Here is a 25,395-nt window from a genome sequence, read left to right as displayed (position 1 = left end):
ATCTTTAGGGGTTCCTGACCTTTAGGGGCACACACCCTATACCAGCTAACAGATCTTTAGGTGCACACATCCTAAACCAGCTAACAGATATTTAGGGCACACACCCTAAACCAGCTAACAGATCTTTAGGGGTTCCTGACCTTTAGGGGCACATGACCTAAACCAGCTTACAGATCTTCCTGACCTTTAGGGGCACATGACCTGAGCCAGCTCACAGATTATTGGGTTTCCTGACTTTTAGGGGCACACAGCCTAAACCAGCTAACAGATCTTTAGGGGCACATGGCCTGAACCAGCTCAAAGATTAGGGGTTCCTGACCTTTAGTGGCACACAACCTAAGGCAGCTGACAAACCTTTGGGGGAACACAGACCTATAGCACTTCACAGAACTTTAGGGGTTCCTGACCTTTAGGGACACACAACCTAAATCTGCTCATAGATCTATAGCAGCACATATATATCTTTTAGCGTCTCACAGACCTAAATCAAAGCATGAACATGTGGGGGCTCAAAGACCTTTAGCAGCGCACATTCGATGTCCCCTCCACAATCAACCTACCTATCAATGTTTTATAATACAAAATGAATCGTCTCTGTGTCAGAGAAAACTGTCCTGTAATACATTTTACACATTAATATTAGACGTATCCTCTACAATAGTCAGGCTCACCCTAACACTGTACAATCTGATTTACCAAAAGCCACATAATATGAGGACAGACCTGCAATCCATTTGGATGGTATCCAGTCGGGGGCAGGCCCTTGCACCACGTGTGATAATAGATGTAAAAGAGATTGTACAATCAGATTGTAAGATGTATTGTCAGCCTCAGTAATGCAGTACAAACAGCACTGATGATCTACAGACCACAGCCACCCAATCAGTTTCATGTCATATCGGTGAGATCCTGTATTCTGATTGGCTGTGGTGGATTATTAGGCTTGTCACCTGGTTTTTGCTTCCTTGTGATTGCAGTGTGTATACTGTCATCAGATATTGTGTAGTGCTGTATAGATGATCTGTTGTGTGTCCTGGTACTCATGACCAACAAAAGCCTCCTAGCAATTAGAAGAGACTGGACCGGCTGCATGTGTTGGGGGAACACGTGATAATCGCAGTGCGTGGGAGGCTCAGGGGTGTGCGAGGGGCCGAATATCGCCGGGTGGCTCCAGTTTGGTTTGTAAAGTTTTTAAATAAAATTTGTGAACAAATTCTGCAGCTTAGAAGACAAAGATGTCCATGATAAGTAAGGTGGTCCCAGGAAGGCTGGGAGGGGTCCCTATTAATGGCACCTACAGCTAACATAGGTGTATAGGTAACTCAGGTTCATCTGTGACTTGTAAATATATAGAAGGTATATAGGGCAGCACTGGGGCCCTCGGTCCAAGCCCCGGCCAGGACACTGTCTACATGGGGTGTCCATGGGTTTCCTCCCACACTGCAAATCATGCTGATAGGCTCCTGGCTAAATGGGCCCTGGTATGTGAGTTAGGGACCTTAGATTGTAAGCTCTTGAGGGCAGGGGCTGATGTGTATGCAGAGTGCTGTGTACACTGTCAGTGCTACATACATAAATAATAAGATGCTTGAAGGGTAACCGAGTTTCCATTTTGTAGATGAGATCTGTGTTGCAACAAATAAGAGAAATGTGGTGATTGATGGGCTGTGGAATGTGCGTTTCCTGAAGGGCGCTCAGCTTTTCCATCTCTCCCAGTGTTCTCTGTATAATGAACTGCAGACGGTTTAGTGCGGAGCTGTCGGCTGCCCCCTATCTACTATCTGCACTCTATTGTCATACTTTCATTTCCTCTAAAAAGATGGCCTGAAATCTGATTGGTGGCTGCAGGCAACACCTACACTCCTCTGGATGTAGTTGTTAAAAAATAGGCTTGACCGCCATGTACTTTTATTTATCTTTTGGTATACCTAAAGGCAAAACTTTTTCTAGTTCTGGATAAAGGAGAGAGAGAGATATTAGAACACCTCTCTGTTTTTTTTATTGCTATCTGTGTCCCCGATGGGGAGATTCACCCTCTCTACTTGTCTCAGTGAAAGTGCAAGAAAAGCGAAAGATTTTCGATTGCCACCAAAACAGGAATAGTGGGGAAATCTTTCAATGGGGACACTAGTTCTGGTGACAACCTGGGATTTCCTCTAATTTTCTGTTTTGGCATTGGGACAGGAAGTGCAGTGTTCCTGTGCCGCGGCATTTAAAACTCAGACCGCAGAGTTTGACAGGTGCCACCCATTGCCAAACCGTACCCATTGAGATCAACGGGGGCCGCACCGCAACCGGCCATTGCGTGAGATTACAGTGCGGTAGTGTGGCATTTACAGGGTTAAATCGGGCTGTGAGGAGGTGATCTAACACCTCACCTCACCTTAGACCAATAGACCAATATTGTGTGTGTGTGTATATGTGTGTATATATATATATATATATATATATATATATATATATATATATATATATATATATATATATATATATATATATACATACATACATACATACATACATACATACATACATACATACATACATACATACATACGTATTGCGGTCTTAAAGTAGTTAATGGTTCTGTAATCAATTTTCATAACATTGTTTCTTGCCGTGTTTTTCCGCCTCCTTGTAAGGCCCTCTGTAATCTCCCAAACTATTCACATTTTTATACCAGGTTAAAGCGGAGTTCCACCCAAAAATTGAACTTCCGATTTTTGGAATCCCCTCCCCCCCCTACCTTTCACGGGGGAGGAGGGAGCAGATACCTGTGTAATCCAGGTATTTTCTCCCACTTCCAGGCATAGGACGCTGTGGCGACCTACGCCACGTCCGGCGCCTCCTCCCTCTCCCTCTGCTGTCTTTTGGGAGACACACGGGTCCCAGAAGTCAGCAGGGACCAGTGGGATCGCGCGGCTCGCACATGCACAGTAGGGAACCAGGAAGTGAAGCCGCAAGACTTTACTTCCTGATTCCCTTTCCGAAGATGGCGGCGCCTCCACTGAAGAGCTGAGGGACAGATCGGGTTCGGGTGCCGACATCACGGGCGCCCAGGTCCATGTATTAAAAGTCAGCAGCTGCAGTATTTGTAGCTGCTGCCTGTTAATTATTATTATTTTTTTTTTTTTGGTGGAACTCGGCTTTAAAATACATTGAATGTTTTTTAAAGTTGAACGCCAGACTCAAAATTGTTAATTGTAATTCATTAGCCAGAAAGAATAGAATAAAAATCTGCTTTGTGTGCACCAAATGCCTTTGCAGATCAGATGTTGCCATGTAAAAGTAGCAGTGACACCATAACTGTGCTGTACGTAGCCAGTTTTATTTATAATGTATATGTATGTATGTATATAAAATTTTTTTTTGCAGCATTTTGCATAGACATTGGGCCAGATTCTCGTAGTTCGGCGTATCTTTGCGCGGGCGTAACGTATCCGATTTACGTTACGCCTCCGCAACTTAGACGGGCAAGTGCTGTATTCTCAAAGCACTTGCTCCGTAAGTTGCGGCGGCGTAGCGTGAATCGGCCGGCGTAAGCCCGCCTAATTCAAATGTGGAACAGGGGGGCGTGTTTTATGTAAATAACTTGTGACCCGACGTGATTGACGTTTTTCAGTAACGGCGCATTGCGGCGTCCGTGGAATATCCCAGTGTGCATTGCTCCAAAGTACGCCGCAAGAATGTATTAGTTTCGACGTGAACGTAAATGACGTCCAGCCCCATTCACGGATGACTTACGCAAACAACGTAAAATATTCAAAATTCGACGCGGGAACGACGTCCATACTTAACATTGGTACGCCACCATATAGCAGGGTTAACTTTACGCCGGGAAAAGCCTAACGTAAATGGCGTAACTGTAATGCGTCGGCCGGGCGTACGTTCGTGAATTTGCGGATCTAGCTGATTTACATATTTCTAGGCGTAAATCAGCGTACATGCTCCTAGCGGCAGTTAAGATCCGACAGCGTAACAGACTTACGCCGGTCGGATCTAATAGAAATCTATGCGTAACTGATTCTAAGAATCGGGCGCATAGATACGACGGCACAACTCAGAGATATGACGGCGTATCTGGAGATACGCCGTCGTATCTCTTTTGAGAATCTGGCCTATTGTTGCTAGTGCAAAAACAAACAGAAACACATGGTAAGAAAGGGTAGGAAAGGATCATGTTCAAGACCTGCTTTGGTCCCATGTACCTACTATGGCAACAGATTAGGCGTTAAAGGCCCGACCCAGTTGTCATTCTTCTTTTTAATGCGATTTTACAGTGTAACCTTACAGCAGACTTGTATGGAAGAGGTAAAGTTTAAAGCTGAACTCCAGGTGCAAAAACATTCATTAAAATATATTCCTCAATAGCCATAAAAATGTAAGATCCACGTTGTGTGCACCAAATGCTTTAGCAAACCTAGATATTACCTTATAAAAGTAGCAGTGACATCTTCTCCTGACATCTCTAAAATGTTGGATTTCCACCAGTTTCTCTGACATTGGTCACCAGTACAAATGAAGAGGTTAATCTTCTCAATGGGGACATAGACGGCCATTAAAAACCCGACAGAGGGACCATTCCTTCACCACTCTAATTAATCAATTAAAAAAAATCAAAAACAAATCTGCCCAGAGATTAAATTTAAAAAAGAAGCTAGGACATTGTCTTCTATTCTACATGGCATCGTTTTCTTGCACTCCTTATTGCTGAGACGTGTTGGGTGACTTGGGTGACACCCTTACCCCTCTGTCAATCGATTTTTCTGGCACAGGGCAGTTTATAGGCAGGAGTTCCCCAATAAAAAGTGGGAGCCCCCTTTAAATATCTATGGCTTGTAAAGCAGAGTATTTTCTTTTAACATCCATTACAATATTAATTCTGGAGGGATCTTTTAATCGGATTAAGTATGCAATCAATACAAGCTAATCAGGAGCAGAGGCTGGCCTTGAACATATGGAGTTGGTTTGTGACAGTCAGTGTGGATCAGATGCTGAAGTGGAAACGGAGGTCATCTCCGCATCTAGAATGGCAGGAAAAATTACAGGAATCCATGAATAATGGCTTTTAAAATGTTACTTTCAAACCCTATGTGGTGCTTGTATTGAAACCATTGTAAGTGTTTCTGGTAAAGCAACCATTAGTAATGGATAGATTTTTTAAATTGTCTTGCTGACACTTGACATTATTTTCTACGCCCTTTATGGAAGATATTAAACTTTTAAAGCCTTTGCATCATTAATATATTTTTTGTTTGTATTTTTTTTTTGTATACTTATTTTTTTCCTTTTTTTAATTTATTTTTTTCATCCTTTTTTTTGCAACTGCATATTAGAACTGCACGATTAAGCGCGGAGAAAATCACGACCTCGATCTCCCCGCGGGATGACCCGCGATTTTCGGGTGCGGACATAAATTATTCTCACCTGTCCCATGTGCATGTGTCCCGGAAGTCGCTCACATTCCCCATCACCACCATCCTCCAATCCGCAGCAGGAACGTCATCATCCGCCGCCCGCTGCCGCGCCGCATGGCATGCCGGGATATGTAGTCCCGCCTCTGTTGTTAGTGAAGGGGGAGGTCTCCTTGTAGAACTACCAATCCCAGGATTCCTAGTGGGCCTGGTTCCAGACAGGGAGCGGAGCAGAGAATGCTGACCGGAGCCGGGGAGATGAGGGCAGGTGCTGGGGGAGCCCGGCCGGAGCTTTACCGCCGGAGGAGGAATCAAAGGATGGTGCTCGGAGATCGGTGGGGGGGGAACAAGAATTCGACTTGGAAGGGGGAAGTTCCTGCGCCTATTCTCTGAGAATAAAAATAAATATATAATATATACAGATTTTTTTTACAAAAGTTAGAATATGAATTTAATGCATAGCTCCCAAGTGTCCCTGATATGGGAAAAAAAGTCCCTCTTTCCTCCTTATTTGTCCCTCATTTTGGTCTGATCTAGAGATGCATAATTAATTGTTAAAAAAAATCATGATCTCGATTCAACCCCCCCTGACGATCTCCATTGCAGTTAGCTGATTCTTTCATATAACAAGTGGAGAGACTTTATCTGTTCACTCAGCTGTCAAAAGAAAATATCTGGGCAGTCTGCCAAGTTTTTAACATTGTAACTAATGCTTCTTTCTTGGATCAAAGGGATAAACTTCTGTGTGTGTGTGTGTGTGTGTAAAGAAAAAAATCCACACAGTCTGCCAAGTTTGTAACAACATGAAACATTGTAACTAACTTCCTTCTTAAGGCTCGTACACACGGTCGGACATCCAACAAAATTTCCCTTGGATTTTTGTCTTAATTGATTTGTCCCATCACACCCATAGCATACACACGCTCGGACTTTTCTGCAAACTTTTCTAACACTTTCCCAACATCACGTGGTTTTACTTGCTCTTTACCGCCACCCTTTGGTTAACTTCTGCTATTGTTGGTTGAGTTTAACATTGGTTCTGAGCATGCGCATTTGTACTTTGTCCAAAAGTCCGATGGTTTGCTGTACACACGGTCGCACTTTGCACAATCGGACTTTTCGGAACAGAAAGTTGGTCCGTTCACAGACCCAACTTTTTGTCCGAATGAAGCCAAAAAAGTTGGTCCGATGGAACGTACACACGGTCGGACAAATACGAAAAGTGCCGGATTTTGAAGTTGGTTGGGCAAAAGTCTGACCGTGTGTACGGGGCTTTAGAGAAAACTTCTGTGTGAAAAGGCAGGAAGTTTAACCACTTAGGCCCCTTCCACACAGGGACGAATCCGCTTGCATCCCTCCACTAAGTCAGCGGATGACAGGTCTCTCTCTGCTCACTGAGCGGGGAGGGGCTTGTCCAGCGCCACTGTCTCCTATGGAGAGATCGGACGAAAACAGACAGCATGTCCGTTTTCATCAGCTCTCACCCGATCCGCCATGCCAGATGGTGACATATCGCCATCCGTCTGATTTTAGCAGGTCAGATCGGCTGTCAGCGGACATGTCACTGCTGACATCAGACGCTCCATAGAGATGTATGGTGCGGCCGATCAGGTCCGCCGAAAAACTGACAGGCGGACCTGAACGGTCCGACTGCGTGAAATGGGCCTTAAAGTCTAAATCTTTCTCTGACACTTGTTTCTTAAGTTAAAATCAATATTTTTTGCTAGACAATTACTTGGAACCCCAAACATATTATATACATCCACTTTAAGTCTCTGTTCACACCTCGGCGTTTTTTAATGTTTTTCTGCTGTAAGCCTCGGCTCTAAAAACGCCCAACAAGACGAATCCCATTCATTTCAATGGCCTTTGTTCACATGTGAGCGTTTTGTCACCTGAAGCTCAAAAAAGTACAGGAGCTTCTTTTTTGGCAGATCACAGGCGTTTTTTTCTGCTTTTAACATTGGTGACCTTTTGACCTGTACGAAATCGCAGGACATTCTGCCTGAAAACCAAACGCCTAGGTGTGAGCAGAGCCTAATTGAACAAGCGGATGTTAGAAGCTGATTGGCTACCATGTACAGTTGTACCAGATTTTGCAGTTTTAGTAAATCTCCCCCACTGTGCCACGCCAAAAGAGGCGCCTTCGCCTTTTTCCAAGGTGCACCGAAGTGTGCTGAATCGGTGTGAATAGCTTATTATTGCGTGACAAATCGCACAGGTGTGAATGGGGATTAATAGGCTTCAGACTGGAACCCATAATGGCCTAAATCTGCTCCTGCAGTGTAAACTCATTGGAGCTTTAGTGGTAATAATTGAATTATAGTCGCACATGTTACGCAATAGACATGTCTAGGTGTTTACTATCTGGCGTACAGTAGCAGATTATTGCATAGCAGGGTTGTGATTGTCTGACATAGTCTGGGCTGGGATCTAACCCGACTAGTTTGAGTGCTTTCCATATTTTATTCATGTGCTCTTCTCATACCGCACACTATAAAAAAAATCTTAATGGATGACTTTATGAGGCGGTGTAATGCATAGTTTATGTGGACGATACTATGTGTAAGCTTGTGAGCCTGCATTTACAGATAATGAGACAGCGTTACTTCTAGATTCTTACCAAGGTCTGTAGACATGGGCTATTAAAACACAACTAGAATCTTAAAAGCTTGGCCTGCTGGCTTTACATTTCTATATACAGTAACTTGAAAAAGTATTCATACCCTTTGAATTTCTCAACATTTTGTCATGTTACAACCAAAAAACTTAAATGGATTTTATGTGATAGACCAGGGGTCTCCAAACTTTTCAAACAAAGGGCCACTTTATTGTCCTTTTAGACTTTAGGAGGGCCGGATTGTGGCCAGCGGGGGCAGAAAATGTCATGGGCCCATCAGTGAGAATAAATATGGCCTCAGGGTTGGTGGTCAATAGGAGGAGTATTCCCTCTATTAGTAGTAGTATGCCATTATTGGTATCCTTGGAAGATATAGTGCCCTATTGTTGGTGTCACTGGGAGGAATAGTCCCTCATATCAGTGGAAGGAATTGTGCCCCAAGGGCCGCATAAAGGCTAGTAAAGGGCCACATCTGGCCCTCGGGCCACAGTTTGGATACCCCTGTGATAGACCAACACAACGTGGCACATAATTGTGAAGTAGAAGGAAAATAAAAAATGTTTCAATTTTTCTTTTTTTTTTCTTTTAAATATCTGAAAAGTGTGGCGTACATCTGTTTTCACCCCACAAGTCAATACTTTGTAGAACCACCTTTCACCGCAATTACAGATGCAAGTCTTTTTGGGGATGTCTCTACCAGCTTTGCACATCTACAGAGTGATATTTTTGCCCATTCTTCTCTGCGAAGTAGCTCAAGCTCTGTCAGATTGGATGGAAAACGTCTGTGAACAGCAATTTTCAAGTCTTGCCACAGATTCTCAACTGGATTTAGGTCTGGACTTTGACTGGGCCATTCTAACACATGAATATGCTAAACTCTGGGGGCTTCACAGAACATATGTATTTATACTGAGATTAAATTACACACAGGTGAACTCTATTTACTAATTAGGTGATTTCTGAAGGCAATTGGATCCACTAGATTTTAGTGAAGGGGGCTGAATACAAATGCACACCACACTTTTCACCACACTTTTCACATATTTATCTGTAAAAACAATTGAAAACCATTTATCATTTTCCTTCCACTTCACAATTATGTGCCACTTTGTGTTGGTCTATCACATAAAATTCCAATAAAATACATTTATGTTTTTGGTTGTAACATGACAAAATTTGGAAAATTTCAAGGGGTATGAATACTTTTTCAAGGCACTGTAATCTTCTTCAGGCCCAAATGTCCTCGTCCTTTCTTCTGCTGTAAAACTGTTTACTTTTCCTGAGTGGCAATGCATTTCAAGTATAAACCCCATTCATTCCTATGATCTTTCACATTTCGCACTGGAACTTAATTGTGCTCAAGCTGGACCTTGAAAAATGATACCATTTCGTCTGGCACGCCTCCTGAAAAATAGCAGTGCACTTCCTAGTATATGAGTGTGCCTAGGCACTCTGGAGCCTGCAGGCTCATAGCTGTATATCTGCAGTGTGAGATCTCAGCAGTATACTGATCCTCCCAGCGACAAACTGTTCAGGGGGTGTGCTAACAGGAAGCGGAGAAACAGCCGTACACTGATCTCTCCAGTGACAAACTGCGCAGGGCGAGTCAGCAGAAGGCAGAGAAATGGCAGTACACTGATCCTCCCAGTGACGAACTGCGCAGGGCGTGTCAGCAGAAGGCAGAGAAATAGCAGTACACTGATCTCTCCAGTGACGAACTGTGCAGGGCGTGTCAGCAGAAGGCAGAGAAATAGCAGTACACTGATCTCTCCAGTGACGAACTGCGCAGTGCGTGTCAGCAGAAGGCAGGAAAATGGCAGTACACTGATCTCTCCAGTGACGAACTGCGCAGGGCGTGTCAGCAGAAGGCAGAGAAATAGCAGTACACTGATCTCTCCAGTGACGAACTGCGCAGGGCGTGTCAGCAGAAGGCAGGGAAATGGCAGTACACTGATCCTCTCTAGTGACGAACTGCGCAGGGCGTGTCAGCAGAAGGCAGAGAAACAGCAGTACACTGATCCTCTCCAGTGACGAACTGCGCAGGGCGTGTCAGCAGAAGGCAGGGAAATGGCAGTACACTGATCTCTCCAGTGACGAACTGCGCAGGGCGAGTCAGCAGAAGGCAGGGAAATGGCAGTACACTGATCTCTCCAGTGACGAACTGCGCAGGGCGTGTCAGCAGAAGGCAGGGAAATGGCAGTACACTGATCCTCCCAGCAACAAACTGTTCAGGGGTGTGCTAACAGGAAGCAGAGAAACAGCCGTACACTGATCCTCCCAGTAACAAACTGTGCAGGGCGAGTCAGCAGAAGGCAGAGAAACAGCAGTACACTGATCTCTCCAGTGACGAACTGCTCAGGGCGAGTCAGCAGAAGGCAGAGAAAGGGCAGTACACTGATCTCTCCAGTGACGAACTGCGCAGGGCGTGTCAGCAGAAGGCAGAGAAATAGCAGTACACTGATCTCTCCAGTGACGTACTGCGCAGGGCATGTCAGCAGAAGGCAGAGAAATAGCACTACACTGATCTATCCAGTGACGAACTGCGCAGGGCGTGTCAGAAGAAGGCAGAGAAACGGCAGTACACTGATCTCTCCAGTGACGAACTGCGCAGGGCGTGTCGGCAGAAGGCAGAGAAATAGCAGTACACTGATCTCTCCAGTGACGTACTGCGCAGGGCATGTCAGCAGAAGGCAGAGAAATAGCAGTACACTGATCTCTCCAGTGACGTACTGCGCAGGGCGTGTCAGCAGAAGGCAGAGAAACAGCAGTACACTGATCTCTCCAGTGACGAACTGTGCAGGGCGTGTCAGAAGAAGGCAGAGAAACAGCAGTACACTGATCTCTCCAGTGACGAACTGCGCAGGGCATGTCGGCAGAAGGCAGAGAAATGGCAGTACACTGATCTCTCCAGTGACGAACTGCGCAGGGCATGTCAGCAGAAGCCATGGAAATGGCAGTACACTGATCCTCCCAGTGACGGACTGCGCAGGGCGAGTCAGCAGAAGGCAGAGAAATAGCAGTACACTGATCTCTCCAGTGACGAACTGCGCAGGGCGTGTCAGCAGAAGGCAGAGAAATGGCAGCACACTGATCTCTCCAGTGACGAACTGCGCAGGGCGTGTCAGCAGAAGGCAGAGAAATGGCAGCACACTGATCTCTCCAGTGACGAACTGCGCAGGGCGTGTCAGCAGAAGGCAGAGAAACAGCAGTACACTGATCTCTCCAGTGACGTACTGCGCAGGGCATGTCAGCAGAAGGCAGAGAAATGGCAGTACACTGATCTCTCCAGTGACGAACTGCGCAGGGCGTGTCAGCAGAAGGCAGAGAAACAGCAGTACACTGATCTCTCCAGTGACGAACTGCGCAGGGCATGTCAGCAGAAGGCAGAGAAATGGCAGTACAGAGCTTTTCAGTAAGTAGTTGTACAGGGGGGTGTCAGCAGATGTCTGACCACTGGAGTACAGGCAGGCTGGGCTCCCAAGTAGAATGCAAAGAAGCAAACTGACCACGCCATGATGGATGTACTTCCGTGCCCTGATGCGGTCAGGATAGCAGATCTACCAAGGCATATACTGCAGTTGTTGGTAAATCTAAAGGAGATTGTACATGGTACGGTAAGATTGTAACATGTATGGCCAGGTTGGCTCTTTTGTGCAGTGTATAGGTAGTCTTTTACATTGTCACTTCCGCAGTGATAATTGTATTTTATTTATTCATGTAATGATGTTGTAATTGTTTTTGATTATGAAGGGGTAGCTCAGCCTTTGTGCAGTGTTCAGGTTGCATTGTTTCCCTGTGTCATCCTTTGTACACTCCTCCTCCTATCTGGAAATAAATGGTGCTTCATCTTCCTTCATTGCATTAGGGAGGCCTTGGGGACGGGGCGGAAAGCATGAGGTATCTATAGTAGCAAAAGATTCCCTGCAAACCTTAGGGACTGTCGGAAATTTACATACTTGTGATCACACAACAAAGGGGCTGTTTGGTGGGTCACGTGCTGGGTGGGGTATCACAGAGGATGTGTGCCTGAGATCGGCAGAATCGATCTCTTCCTGGCTGGAGCTGCATGCATTGAGGAAATTCTATGATTTTTGCTGTTGCTTAAAGCTTTGGATTGTATGGAAAAATCAGGGATGGGCAGAATTATTTCACACTCCATATTGACGTGCTTGGCATGTGATAGCGCCCGGGCACACAGACAGGTATTGTCATCACTCTATAGAGTGCCAGGAGTTTTTTCTTTTTTCTTCAGCCTTATGAATTTTAGTAAAAAATAAATAAACTGATCAAATTTTGAGTGACCGTTTTTTTTGTAACCACCCCTTTATAAAATAACAAATGCATGTATTAAAATAAAAGAAATGTGTTTTTTAACCACTTCCATACAGGGCACTTATACACCTTCCCGCCCAGACCAATTTTTAGCTTTCAGCGCTGTTGCACTTTGAATGACAATTGCGCGGGCATGCTACACTGTACCAAAACTAAATTTTTATCATTTTGTTCCCACAAATAGAGCTTTCTTTTGGTGGTATTAGATCACCTCTGGGATATTTATTTTCTGCAAAAAAATAAATAAAAAATGACGAAAATTTAGAAAAAAAACGTTTTTTTTTTTTGTTTCTATTATAAAACATTGTAAATAAGTACATTTTTCTCCTTCACTGATGGGACAGATAGGCGGCACGGATGGGCACGGATAGGCGGCACGGATGGGCACTGATAGGTGGCAAAGATGGGCATAGATGGGCACTATTGTATGTGTTTTACTAATGGATGCCAATCAGTGCCAAACAATGCCTGCCAATCAGTGATGCCCATTGTGGGCACTGATTGGCATCCATTGCGGCACTGATTGGCATCCATTTTTTGTGTCCTCATCCCTGGTGGTCTAGGGTGGCATACCTTTTTGTTTTCATTTTTTTTAATCCCTGGTGATCCAGTGGGCATCCCTGGTGGTCCAGTGGGCATCCTCGGGGGGTCTGTGCTGATAATCGATCAGCACAAACCCCCCCCTGTCACAGGAGCAGCCGATCGGCTCTCCTCTACTCGCGTCTGACAGACGCGAGTGAGGAAAGGCCGATTACCGGCTTTTCCTGTTTACATCGTGATCAGCCGTGATTGGACACGGCTGATCTCGTGGTAAAGAGTCTCCGTGAGAGACTCTTTACCTTGATCGGTGTTGCGGGGTGTCAGACTGACACCCTGCAACAACGATCGGGCGCGCAGCGGTTTAGAATCCTAAGGACGTCATATGACGTCCAGTCAGGATTCTACAACCACTTTGCCGACGTCAATGTGTCATTGGCGGGCGGCAAGTGGTTAAAGTGTATGTAATCCCACTGGCTCTTTTTTTTTTTAATCCCCTTTTGTTATCCTCAAAATAGACAGTCGCATGTCCAGCAATTCCAGAGTTGTCCTGCAATCTGTCACCAAACTTCCATTGCTGCTATCTGTTTACTTGCACCATCAAGGGATGGATGTCTCCTCTGGATTCTTGCAGCTGGTCCTCTGATGAAGCTCATGCATGTCATCGGGGGGCTTGCTGCAAGAACCTGGGAAAGACAACCGCCTTCCTAATGGCGCGCAGCGGGGCATGCTCTGTAGAAGAGCCTGAGGCTTCCTCGGATGTATGGTGTCAGTAACCCAGAAGGCTAAAGGAGACTGGGATATTGCTGGGTAAGAACCCTGGAAGTGCTGGGAGGGGTCCTAGGGAAAAAATAAGTAGCGCAATGATGGAAAGTAGTTGCGAAGGTTGACGGTCTACGATAATGTAATTTGTGTATAGATCGCTTCATTTTTTTTTGTTTGGTCGTGCGATGTTCCCCATCGCACCACAATGAGTGATTGGTGGGCGAAGCTCAGAGGCAGTGTGTGATGCATCCACGTGATGTCACTTCCTGTCTGTTTCCTGGGGTTGCGTCAAGCCACTTGGGCTCCATGTACACGGGATGTTTTTACAACTGCTCCTAAATGATTAAAGGGGTTGTAAAGGTAAAAAAAAAACACCTTTTAATGCATTCTATGCATTAAGGTGAAAAAACATCTGTGGATTAGCGGCCTCCTGACCCCTCGAAAGTCCCGCGCCATGAACGCACAGGCTTCTCGGCTCATTCATTGGTTGATTGAAAGCAACGCAGCCATTGGCTCATGCTGCTGTCAATCGCATTCACAGTGCGCCGGGGGGCGGGCCCGAGTGATACAGTGAGCGTTTATAGCCTCCGGCTGTATCACTAGAGCGCGCCTGCAAGAACTAACCACCATGCGAGCTCGTGGCAATAAATGAGACATGGTGTGTACATGGTCACATAGGATAACATTGAGTTCAGGAGCAGTTGAAAAAAAGCGTCCAACTGCCTCTGATTGTCCGTTTGGCAGCGTCCCGTGTACATGGGGCCTTATTGCTGTACTATACTTTCCAGAGCCTAAAACTCTTACAGACATTTTTACGCCTTTACTATATACTTTATCAGACTAATGCAGTACCGGAGCGGGGGAAAGCTGCTTTGTATCATGGGATTTGAGATATCCAGCTACAGCATGCTGAGAAATTTTTTTTTTTTTATATTCTCTTTGTTTTTTTACTGGAACAGTAGGCTTGGTGGTTGGTCTAGGCACCACATTACTCAAAGTATTCAATAAGATAAAAATATGTATTATTGGAATTAAGATTATTGAATATTTAATATAATAATATAAATTACAATTAAGTGAAAATTGGATTTATAGCTTTTCAGGCGCCAAGCTACAAATGGATACTATCAGGGCTTTTTTTGTCATAGAGAAGGTGCAGGAACTCTCCCCTTTCCCTAGGCAATGCTTGACTCCGCCCCCACCCTTCCCTAGAACTGCCCCTAAGACTGCCCCCTTGTCGCCACCACTACACACCGCCTAGCATTGCTCCTTTTAGAGAACAGGTAACCAAGCATAATTTAAGGGGCTAAACAAGACATTTTTATGGAAGTTGTTAAAAAAAAAAAATGCGAATAGAAATATCCCAAATTTTACCAAAGTGAAAGGCACTTCCAGACAATTTCAACAGCCCCATCTCAAGCAAAGAGACAGCACCAAAAAAAAAAAGGCGAAAAGTCTCCATGAAGACACATGGTCGATCTGCTCAGCGCCTCTGCTACACAGCGACAGCGACTTCACTGGTGCAGGTGCGCCAAAACGAGCTTCCGCTGCACCAGCCAGAGTTGAGCTGCATCTTCTGCTCTGCCATATGATCACTTCAGCGTGGCAGCGGGCTTTGCTCCCAGTGTCTCCCACACTGTCCTCGGGGGAGGTGCCTGAATGCCGTTCCGGCATGTTCCACCAGAAAAAAAAACCTGGATTCAAGAAGCTGTGATATAAATATAATGAAACTAACATTTATAATAATAGTCATTTATAATTTAACGAATATCATAAATTATAATTCAAATTTAGACAATATAAATATATTTGGGAGTTTTTTCAGGTGCCAAGCCTACAAATAGATAAAATTAGCTTTGATCTGAAAAAATATATTTCTAATAAATCTTAAATTCACTGCTTTTTCTTACTAATTGAAATGTATAATTAAGGCTTCATTTCCATGGACGTTTTTACAGCCACTTTTCTGAGCGTTTTTTGCCGCTTAAAAACAGCTCTCCATGTTAGTCTATGGCCTCATTCCCACCATGACGTTTTTGAGCTGTAGATGGCTGAGCCGTTTTTTAAGCTGCAAAAAAAAAACAGGACCAGTGCGTTCTGAAGCTCCAGCTTTAGAGCTGTAAAAACGCCAGACGTTAAACGTGCAAAAACGCTACCGCTGCGTTTTTGAGCTCCAGCTCAAAAAAAAAAAAAACCTGGACAGGCGTTTTTAAGCTGTAAAAAAGGCTAACGTCGGAAGCCTCTCGGAAGACTGTCAATCAAGAAGGAACGCCCAGTCCCGCAGCCCATACCCGGAAGCGACGGAGAAGATGCATCTCGTAAACGGTAAGTATGGCTCATATTTTAAAACATCTAGCCGATTCCCCTAGACAAAATGAGCCTCAATCCAAGGGTAAAAAGTAATATATACGGGTGAACCTCCGCTTTAAAGTAATTAATTTATTCAATACTAAAAAAAGGAATAAGTATCGTTGTTTTTTTTTTTTCTTTTTTCTTTTGTTACCAATACATTTTTTAAATTGCCTAAGAACATATGTGTTTTTCTAATTTACATTATTTTTGTGTAATTTTTAATATCATGGCGACGTTTATTACGTTAGTATTGGCAGTCTAGTAATGCGCAATACACAGTTATGGGGAAGTATGGAGTGTGGAAATAATATCTATTCAAATATGACTTTAATCCTTTCTATTTTTATACATATATATGTATATAAATCAAATTAACAGTTTAATCCCTTTTCCTGTGTTTCAAAGGATTAGGCCACTGTAAAAGCGGGCAAAGTGCTTCTATTATTTCAAGGGCATGCTGAACAAGCCTGATGTATAAAAATGTCACAGAGCCCACATTGCTTTCTGAGTACTCTGTTTTCACGGGTCTGTACTGAATCCCTTACATAGGCAGCACAAAGGGAAATTATGTTTCTTCTAATGTAGTTATACACATCAACCAATTAAGAATCCCTGTCCCATAGGCAGGTGAAGGAAGGAATTCTGATTGGCTGCTTTGTGATCTCCGGAATTGCATTGTGTGTAAAGGCTTGTTGATGCTTTTCCTCTTCTCTCATACTATTCACATCTTTTCTTATTTAAAGCGGAAGTAAACCCATCGATGTAACACTTAAAAAAACTGTTAACATTCCCGGCATGCCGGGAATGCTAACTGCACATTGGTTGTGCTCTCAACCAAACTGTCAAACCATCCAATGGCTGGTGTCATAACTGATCACATGTGCAGCTTCATGGCAGTTGAAGATTGAACAAAGGCCAAGATGGCAGCTTCCTTGGCTGAAAAAGATAGGAGGGTTTACTTCCACTTTAAAGGAGGTAAGATAGAGTGGATATATGAGGAGTATAATAGGACTGCCCATCAAAGCATTTTGATACCTCCTCCAAGGAGCCAGCCCACTGCTTACATCATGGCTGAGGGGCTCTTGGGAGAAGTACTGAGGGAGGACCTGTCATGTGAAATCTTCACATCCCACATACTCCTGGAAGTGTGTTGGATGTCTGCGTCCCTCGCTTCTCTCTATGGTTCCTTCCAATGGCATCAGTACAGGACACAGCAGTGACATGGGGCCAGCGGGAGGAACCATAGATCGAGCCGGGGGACATATCCAGGAATATGTGGGATGTGAAGATTTCTTCAGGTGCCTTGAGTCTGCATCAGAGCAAAAATGAATGCAGATGAAAAGCTGAAGTCATCTTAACACCCAAGTTTTTTTTTTTCTTTTTTCATCTAGTAAAAAAAAAAAAAAAGCATTGCAATTCTAGAATTCTACATTCGCAAGAATACTTGAAACTTTTCATTCTTCGATGAATCATAGCTATTATCACTTGTGATGGTATCGTTTAACATTGTACTTTAAAGCGGGGGTTCACCCTAAAAAAAAAAAATTATATTACATTGAGCTCACTTCAGAGATTGACCGTATGCTGATCCTTTTTTTTTTTTTTTTTGTCGTACATACCGTAGAATCGCTATTCCCCCCCCCCCCCCCGGCTTCCGGGTGGTGAATCCTGCGGGACTGGGCGTTCCTATCCAGCAGGCAAGTGATTGACGTGATGGTGAATCCTGCAGGACTGGGCGTTCCTTTTCAGCAGGCAAGTGATTGACGTGATGACGAACACTACCCCCGTCGCATACGGAGCGCCCCGAGTTGCCGAAAGAAGCCGAACGGCGAGTCGGCGCTACTATACGGCGCCTGCGCACCAACGTTTCGGCTTCTTTCGGCAACTCGTGACTCTCCGTATGCGACGGGGGTAGTGTTCGTCATCACGTCAATCACTTGCCTGCTGGATAGGAACGCCCAGTCCCGCAGGATTCACCATCACGTCAATCACTTGCCTGCTGGATAGGAACGCCCAGTCCCGCAGGATTCACCACCCGGAAGTCGGGGGGGGAAATAGCGATTCTACGGTATGTACGACAAAAAAAAAAAAAGATCGGCATACGGTCAATCTCTGAAATGATCTCAATGTAAATTTTTTTTTTTAGGGTGAACCCCCACTTTAAGCATGATACTGTGTATGTTGCAGACCGATTGATCAAATTCAAGGTAAAGGTTGGTCAACATTCAGAAAGGTTGTCATAAGCTTGAAGAGCGGACTTGTCTACCGTAGGCATACACTATATTGTCAAAAGTATTGGGACACCTGCCATTACACACACATGAACTTTCACGGCATCCCAGCCTTAGTCCATAGGGCTCAGTATTGAGTTGGCCCACCGATAAAGTTCTTGTGTAAAGGCAGGCGTCCCAATACTTTTGACAATATAGTGCATTTTTGAAGTATTATTATTTTTTTATAGCTGTAGGGGATGTCTTTATTCAGACTAGCCAGATGGTATCCTTTTATCTTCAATCACTTGTAAGGAGTTTGGTCTTCCTGTATAAACTCTAAGGAAATTCCTAAAAGAATACCTGCAGTCACACTGCTAATATGTAAAGTCATGACTTTGTGGGGACTTTACTATTTGCCTGGTCATTTTTAAAAGGGAAATATCATTTTTAGGCGATTTTAATGAGAACTGGTCCTTTTTTTTAAAATTTTTTTTTTATTTTTTTTTCATCTACGAGATATTTTTGTGGTTTTATATTCATACAACTCGTTATGTAATCAGTCATGGTAATGCATTTAAAGTAGGAGTTAATTCAGGGCCAGCAAGTCAGGGAAAGCACAGCCGTTGCAGCCTCCTTGCCCTCGGTGTGCAGGTGTGGCAGATGGCATTCTCTATGCAAGATTAAACATTTGCATCTTGTGAATGGAGCCGTCTTTTCAGAGCTGTGAGTATCTTAACCTCTTTGTTATAAGGAGCGCCAAGCAAAGATGACGTAACTTCGGGTTTAATAAAAATGTATCTTGTCGATGCTAGTGTGGTGTGTTTTTTTTTTTTTTTGGAGATTGAAACAATTTACTGCATAAAATAGATCGCATTATTCATTGTTTAGTTCAGCGTCTCTCAACATTTTTTCGATTAAGACACACTTCCAAAATTCTGCACAATCTTGAGGCGCCCCATTCTAAAATGTAACATACTAAACGAATCATTTTACATAATGCAGCAGCTTCCACACACGCATGCATAGGACACCCAGCGTTGGGCTGGCCATTCATGTTGAATTTTCTTGTACAATTTTCTGTTAGATTTACTATAAACCATATAATATGAGGTAAAAACTAAACACTTTCAACTGCATCCAATTTGGCAGGCCCTTGCACTACATAGTTGAAGGTAAATCTAAAGAAAATTGTACAAAAAATTGTGTGAAAATTGTATAATGTATGGGCAGCCTAAGTGGTGATTTATTCTTACAAAGAAAATAGACTTTTGCACACTGGTCGTATTCCAGAATTTCTCTTCTTCCTTGGTTTCTCTCACCCAGCTAACGTGACTCCAGTGCTGGCAGAGAGAGGCAGGGGAGGGGCAAACAAGGATGCTGTGCAGGTGCCCAGTGTCGTCCTCATCAGCCAATGACGTCATGAGTTGTTAGGAAGCAGGCAGCTGGCCCAACGTTGTTATGATGCACAATGAAAATCTAAGGCTACTGTCACACTGGGGCCGCCTAACTGTTTTCGCTAAAGTGCCGCTCGTTTTAGAGACGCTTTAGTGCTGTTTAAGCGGTGCTTTTCGGCCGCTAGAGGGGCGCTTTTAACCCCCGTTAGCGGCCAAAGAAGGTGTTAAAAGTGCCCGTGTTACCGCGCTTCGGAATCGCTTTGACAGAGATCAGCTCCTATTACAAAACAGCTCTGAGAGTCTCTGCCTATGATGAGAGGGGGTGTGTGCCTTTCCTCCAATCAGCAATGTTGGCTATCTTGGCTGTATGCCCAGACATCACACTCTGTGTTAACCAGGAAGAGAAAATCTCCTAACAGGATCTGAACTTTCTAAACAGTATATAAATGTGAAGACAGCAGATATACATATAAAACCTATGTAGGGAGATTTGGTTAATCAATGTGTATCATCTGAGGCTGTTCACTTCACTGGGTGTATGGAGGGTTTACACTTCCGCGGCATGACTTTGGGGGCGACTCTGCAAGTCATCCTGAAGACTACTTCAGAGGCGACCCGCAAAACGACTTCTGTATAGAAGTCAATGCAGGTCGCCCCGAGCCGCCCCCAAAGTCGTGTAAGAACCTTTTTCTAAGTCGAAGCGACTTGCGTCGCTCCTATTAGAACGTTTCCATTGCATTGAATGGGACGCGACTCCGCCGCCTGATGAGTCGCCCCAGTGTGAACCGCCTCTAAGTGTTGTCACATGAAAAGATATAATAAAATATTTACAAAAATGTGAGGGGTGTACTCACTTTTGTGAGTTACTGTAGATGCATGCCTGGTGCCCTGGCTTTGTATGTCAGAACTGTTGTACTGGAAATAAGCCAAACATGTTTGACTGGAAGGAAGGCAATCTTGGCTTAGTATTTCCTCAAACAAGGTAAACGCACAAAGAATCTTTGTCTTTAGGACAAGATATGCCACTATGTAATTGTAAAACAATGGTGTAGAAGTTGTAACAATTAGCTTTCTTACATGGCGCACATTCTCATAAAGCGTTCTTAAGACCCCTTTCACACTGAGACGGTTTTCATGCGTTTTAGCACTAGAAATGGCTCCTGAAAACCACCTCTCATTACCGTGTGACATTTCACACTGGGGCGGTGCGCTTGTGGGACGTTAGGAAAAGTCCTGCAAGGAGCATCTTTGCGGCAGTTTGGAAGTTCTGTATATAGCGCTCCCAAAATTCCCTGCCCATTGAAATGGATGGGCAGTGCTTTGGAAGCGCAAAAGCAGCGCAAAAGCACACCTGTGGCCCCACTGTGAAAGGGGTCTAAGTTGTAATGATTTACTTTATGTGGTTATGTGTCTATTAGTGGCAGCCATTTTGTATCTATTGCACTCACAATACTGTAATTTCCTGCTAAATTTATAGGCTTTGTTTGTATATTTATGGTAGGTGGTATTTCTTCCACTTTGGGTGATCTTTTTTTCATCTGGTTTTTATGTATTTGTTAGATCAGCTCCCATCAGACTTGTTCATCACAATTTCGCCTAAGGGGTTTACTCATTTCCAATTTAAATGACGTGAATAATGGCCAACTATGGGGTTTATTCCCTGGCACTCCAACCATTTGTGGTATTCTGTCATTCCTCTTTGCTAGAGACCAGCTCTCTAAATCAGCAGAAATATATCTGCCTAAAGTGTATGTAAAGCCAATATTTTTTTGGATTATGTAGGGAATGGCTAAGACCTCTCTTAGCTTTTTTCATTTTCTGTCTATGTCCAGTCTGGGAGATAGAAGAGGTTTTGACTTTTCCACATTCTATCCAAAACGTAACCTCACCATTCTCAAGGTTTTTAATGCATGTAATAATGCAGATTGAGCAAAGCTTTCTCAACCTTTTTTTTCCCTCTCCACAGGACCCATAAAATAGTTATAGGAACCTCTGATAAAAATTATTAAATTTATATAATGTGTAACGGTCAGGGGTTAACACCATTTACAATATTCCATTTCACCAACCCAAGACAGCTTATCCGACACTCCACAATCCAGCAGACAGGACCCATTGGATTTCCCCCAGAAACGAGACACACACAGCTCTGTCTCTGGTTCCAAACGAATGACACTTTAATGGTAAACTCAGGCTGGTTATATACAGTTGCAAAGCATGCTGCAGGAATCACAGGGACAATGACACACTCCACCCACAACATCACACAAAGGGGTGCTAACGAGTCCCCCTCAATCCACATCTTAGACAGACTTTCTGACTCCGCGATAAACTATTCCCACCTGCTACATAATCCACATTCCTTTAGTAAACCTAATTGACATGCTAATCCACTACACCTGAAAGGTCCGACATCTGACCTTTCAGACTGCCAACACATATCTACCATCAACAGAACTTTCACACAATACAGTGTCATTCGCATACACAATGAAAGGTTCTTGAGAGGCAGACTTAATTTGCACAATAGACAATGAAATACAATCCCAGCAAGCTTTTTTTTATTACAGCCAGGTAGACTTAATTAGCACCTCAACAGTCTATGTGTCCCCACATGAATGAATACTGTCCTATTGACCTGTTGGGGTCAGAATAATCAACTTGCAATACTTCAAGATATCCTGCAATACATGAATTATCATTATTGTCCCATCATGTAATTCATGATATCATTTCTCAGTCATCCTATGCCCCTATTGGACATAGGATGACCCTAGACCCAAGAGTCATTTGTGAAGCTGGCACAGGAGTACCCCGCATCCTTCAAAAGTCTCTGGGTATCACTGGCTATTCCGTTACACAATGCATTCATTTTGTGTATACATATTACTCTGACATTTAAAATTAAAAGCATCACAAAAGAGATGCATAACTCCTGAGATAAGAGCAGAAGAATATTATAGTGTAAACTTCATTCTGCCAGTGAATCCCCACCGTGTTTCAGTTGATCTTCACAAGCTTCATCAGGGAGCAACATGGTTATTTCTACAAAAGTAAAAGTAATAACATAAAGCAATGACGAGCATATAGTTATCCAAAACTATAAAATTGTGTTTTTCACAATTACAAAATATCACTAGAGTTACCCAGAGTTGTATTTAGGAAACCACATCCTCCTAAATCACCTAGGGATTTGTGCCAGGCCACATGACCACGAGGGGTCACTGTAATTGATGGCAAGAGGTCCAAGTCACCAAACCCCCACAGCAGAAATTTTATTAAAAAAACAAATGTGTATCAAGTATTTGAGATTGCCCACTAAGATGTTATGAATAAATGAAAGAAACAAAATCATTAGAAAATAACATCCAGATAAGGGTTAGACTGGTGTAGGGCTCTCAGGTGCAGAATATGTTAAAGCCTACATAGGTAATACAATACAAGTACGGTATAAAAAATTTAAAAAGTGCATTTTGGGGGGAAAAAAAACAAAAAAAGGTCTCAAGCAAGTTTTATATAAAAATGCAAGCCTCATACACAACAAGTCTCCCCAACCAGGACTGACCAGTGAAAAGACCAAAAGGTTCTAAGTAACCAAATATATAGGGCTTCCCATCAAGCAATTAATATGATCATGACATACAGTTGTGGAGGATCGCACCCAGGACTCTGCACCTTTACAGTGGTGGTCCGAATGTCTCCTTAGGCCGGCCATACATAGATCCTATTCCAAAAGGATTTTCTTTAGAAAATCTTAACTAAGAATTTTCGTTCAAATTTTGCACCATTAGTGAACTGCAGCAACGGGCGATTTTCATGTGGCCATCCAATTTGAGTGAGCGGGCATGTTGGAAATTCTTTGAAAAATTCGCGATTTTCTAATCCATGATGGGAGAATCGTGTGAGAAATATAATCGAAAAGGAATTGCGCACAATTGCAAGAAACTGAGATTCCCGGCCACAAAAATTATTTTCTGTACCAAAATGAGGTGAAATTGAAGGCTTGGTTGGTCTAAAACAGTGGAAGCACCATCGGATCACAAAACGCACAAAATTTCTGATTTGCAAAAGAAAATTAATTTGGAATTCGACTAAGGGCACTTTAAACTGTGGCGTTAGTGGTAAAGGGCCACTAATATTAGTGGCACTTTACTGCTGTAATATCGGCACTTTTCGGCTGCTAGCGGAGCACTTTTAATCCCCGCTAGTGGCCGAATAAAGGGTTAAAAGCGCCGCTGCCATTTGATTTCAATGGGCAGGAGTGGTGGAGGAGCAGTATACAAAAGCGCTCCTCCACCGCCCGAAAGATGCTACTTGCAGGACTTTTTCTAACGTCCTGCAAGCGCAGCGCCCCAGTGCGAAAGCATTTGGGCCCTCACACTGGGGCTGCGGGGGAGGCATTTTTCAGGTGCTTTACAGATGCTATTTTTTAGCCCAAAAGCGCCTGAAAAACGCCCCAGTGTGAAAGGAGTCTTATGTATGATTTGCATTACAGTCATCTAAAAAGGTCATTAGTATCGCACTGCTGACCCTGCAGGCACCTTCAAATTGGAGATCAATCAGCCACAGCTCAGGTTGAGAATGACTGTGTTAAACATTATAATTGTAATAGTCATGTGTGTAAAAACAACTGCTACAGCCATAACAAAGCCATAATAAGGCGAAACACTACTCTGAGTGAGAAACTTGTATAGCGCTACAAATGCGAACTAAATCGCCTCAAGGCGCTGTATCCAATGTCGTCGTCCAGCCACGCTTCAGAATAGATGGGTCTTAAGTTTTTTTTTTCTGAAGGCTCGATGGTTTCCTGCCATGCGGATGTCTGTAGGTAGAGCATTCCATAGCCGTGGTCCTTGGACTGCAAATCTTCGTTGTCCTTTTGATTTGTAGCAGGACTTGGGGATGCGGAGGAGGTTCTGGTTAGTTGATCGTAGGGCCCGATTTGGGGTGTAGTGTTTTTATTTTCTTGCATTAGTATTGAGGCGCGTTTCTTTGCGTGCATTTGTGGGTGAGGCAGAGGTTCTTAAATGTCACCCGATCCTTTACGGCTAGCCAGTGGAGGGTCCTCAGGACCGGGGTGACCGTTACCAGTCTGGCTGCAGTGGTCTGGACGACTTGTAGACGAGACATCTGGTATTTCGGTAGTCCTAGGTAGAGGGAGTTTGCATAGTCGAGTCTGGAATTGATGAGTGTTCCAACTACTACTGCTGTGTCTTCTTCCGGGATGAAGGGATGAGTCTACGCAGCAAGTGGAGAAGATAGTACTGATCCTATTTGTGCGTCCATCGTCATGTCTGAGTCAATGATAACTCTGATAAACCCTCTTCCAGTCAGCTGCAAGAGTCACCCCTTCATTATGACCTTTGTGAGTGGGCGAGAAGACACAAACTATGATGAACAAGATCATCATCTAAGTGTTGGAAAGCCTATGAATGAGGCCAAAACTTTTAACCATCTCAAAACTGAAATATTTTGTTTAGGTGGACTTGACGTCTCATGACTTAAAGTCGTTTTTGGGCTATGGGTCAGAGGTTACAGCAAGTTGTCTGTGAGTAATTGTAATTAAGCCGTCAGACCAGTAACCTAATTTTTCTTTAAATAAACATTCTTCACTTCAACTCAACATTGACGCCATGATTAGGATTACTAAGTGGATACCCAATATACCTGAATTTCCTGTTCTATGGAGAGGCTATCAGCAGAACAACACAGGCTGTGGCACAGAACGTGATCACGTGACTGGTTAGATCATTCATTTCATCATCCAT

The 25,395-nt window shown here is 43.7% G+C and overlaps 1 protein-coding gene across 6 annotated transcripts in view; it reads left to right on the top strand.

Annotated features, from left to right (window-relative positions):
* Positions 1-25,395, top strand: part of ACAP3 (ArfGAP with coiled-coil, ankyrin repeat and PH domains 3) — a 271,725-nt gene that overhangs the window by 1,317 nt on the left and 245,013 nt on the right. The gene's annotated exons all lie outside the window — the stretch shown is intronic.

Source organism: Rana temporaria, chromosome 10 (assembly GCF_905171775.1).
Source record: "Rana temporaria chromosome 10, aRanTem1.1, whole genome shotgun sequence".
In the NCBI taxonomy this organism is placed as follows: domain Eukaryota; kingdom Metazoa; phylum Chordata; class Amphibia; order Anura; family Ranidae; genus Rana; species Rana temporaria.
The sequence above is the reverse complement of the archived record's forward strand: the minus strand, read 5'-3'. Positions and strand labels throughout refer to the sequence as shown.